Here is a 2557-nt window from a genome sequence, read left to right as displayed (position 1 = left end):
GTTAAACAGGTGATTAAGTTAAAATGAGGGCCTTAGGGTGAGCCCTAATGCCATCCAACTGGTGTCCTTATAAGAAGAGGAAACTTGGACACACAGAGAGATGCCAGGGATGTGTAGGCACAGAGAAAAAACCACATGAAGAAGCAAAAAGGGTGGTCATGTTCAAGCCAAGGAGACAGGCCTCAGGAGAAACCAAACCTACTGACACCTTGACCTTGGACTTCTAGTCTCCAGAACCGAGAGAAAACAAATTTCTGTTGTATAAGTCATCCAGTCTGTGGTATTTTGCTATGGCAGCCCTAGCAAACTAATCTAAGTCATCACTTATTGTGTCTAGTTACCATGATGATTGAAGAGACAGAGATTTTTCAAATACCAGACAATGGGAACCCATAAATCATGGCTGGAAAATTAGACTGTGAAAGAAAAAAAAAAGCCGTCTCTATACATATCCTGATGGACATATACACACAAACGCGCGCTATTAAATTACCGTACTAATTCCATCATAATTTATTGACTGCCTTTGGGTTCCTGGAATTGTGGTAGTAGTAGTAATAATAATAATGATGATGATGATGATGATGTCAAAAGCTTAAATAGCATTTACTATGTTCCAGGCAATATTCTAAGTATCTTATCTACATTAGCTCATTTAATCCTAGCAACAAACCCACAAGATAAACACTATTATTATCCACATTTCCAAGTTGATGAACTAAGGCACAGATAGGTTAAACAATTGCTCAAGGTCACAGAACCAGCAAACTGCAGAGTTAGGATCTGAATCCAAATAGTTGGCTCCAGAAACTGGATTTTTAAGGACCATAATTGCCTGTCAAGTTCTCACAACGTAGTAGAGAATGATTGAGATGCTGGGGTGGACGCTTGCACAGGGCTAGTGAGAACTTCCACCTATTTCAAGGCTTAGCAGCTAAGATTTGAACACTCACCCCACTATTTGAGTATGATCTGTCAGTTTTTCACCGTGTGGATAAAAACAAATTAAACAATTATAACCGACAACTGCAGTTTACCTTCAATTACCGCCGTTGTAAAGATATGGCCTAAATCCACCATACTTTCTGTGAAAAGAATTCTGAATTTGAAAGTCGACGTACCTAGCCACAAGGCCCTGCTTTGTCACTGTGAGCCATTTAATCTTGAGCATATCACTTAGATTCAGAAAAGTTTTCCTAACTATCAAATAGTGATAAAACACTACTTTGTGGACTTGAAGTGAGGACTGAGTAAGATAATGAATATGAAAGATCCTGGGGTCTGGCCCTATAGCCTAGTGGTTAAGTTTGGTGTGTTCCACTTCAGCGGTTCAGATTTGGTTTCTAGGCATGGACCTACACCACTTCTCAGCAGCCATGCTGTGGCAGAGACCCACATGCAAAACAGACAAAGACTGGCACAGATGTTAGCTCAGGGTGAATCTTCTTCAAGCAAAAAAGAGGAATATTGGCAACGGATGTTAGCTCAGAGCAAATCTTCCTCAACAAAAAAACAATCTTCCTAGGATGAATAAAAATGCATGACAGTGTATGTAATATCTTATTGCCAACCACTCTTAGGTAAATTTAGAGATCAGTCTAATATTTAGCAGGAAGAATAAAGCATAAATTAAGTTAAGGAAAAACTTTAATTTATTTTTGTTTTGGCCTGCATTGCTTTCTTAAATATCTCTTAGACTTTTACACAGTACAACCAAATATACTAGACAATTGGCAACAGAGTCTTGCTCTAAATGGTGAATGGTATCCTACAGTTAACACTATACAACCAAATCATTTGTATTAGTAAACACATCCATACTCCTTCAGTATTTACCATCATCTTTGGTATCAAAATGGCACACAATTGTATAAATTATGTAAGTCTCATGATTATCATTATTACACTCATTTACATTAAAAAGGCCACGACCTACCTTCCTACAGTTGAGACCCTCTTACCCTCCAACTTGTCTTCCCATGCCCCCTGTGAAACCCCAGGACTAAGGTTTCCTCTGAATCTGGATGCTAATGAGTAGAGGCAACAGAAACTCTAGGTTCTGATGCCATGATCTTCATACCTGGAGAGGAGGCAAGGAGAAGACACCAACAAGAAGTGTGCTGTTAGCCTCTAGAGAGGAACGAGACTCTGTAAGTCTAGGATCTGGATATAAGGGAGGAGAGGGGAAGGCTGGGGTAGGAGAGGGTGGGAGAGAATCAGCTCAAACATTTTGCTGTCCTTACTGACTCTCACCTTTTAGGTACATAAAAGTAAGAGAGTTCCTAAATCAAACTAAAATTAAGACAATTTTCCTAAAAAGTTAAAAACTTTTTCCTGCCCTACCATTCCCACTGGCCTGGATAACGTAATAGCCTCCCAGCTGTTCTCCTAGCCTCTAAGCCATCCTTCCCCCACCATCCTATTTCCATATTACCACCAGGGCTACCTTTCTAATTTGCAATTCTTATGCCACTTCTCTGATGAAAACAACTTCACTGGTTCCCCAGTGTTTTTAAGGTAAAATGCAATGCCTTGGCATGACTGTATTCATTATCTA

This window comes from Equus quagga, chromosome 2 (assembly GCF_021613505.1).
Source record: "Equus quagga isolate Etosha38 chromosome 2, UCLA_HA_Equagga_1.0, whole genome shotgun sequence".
NCBI classification, from domain to species: Eukaryota; Metazoa; Chordata; class Mammalia; order Perissodactyla; family Equidae; genus Equus; species Equus quagga.
Note: the sequence above shows the minus strand (reverse complement) of the source record.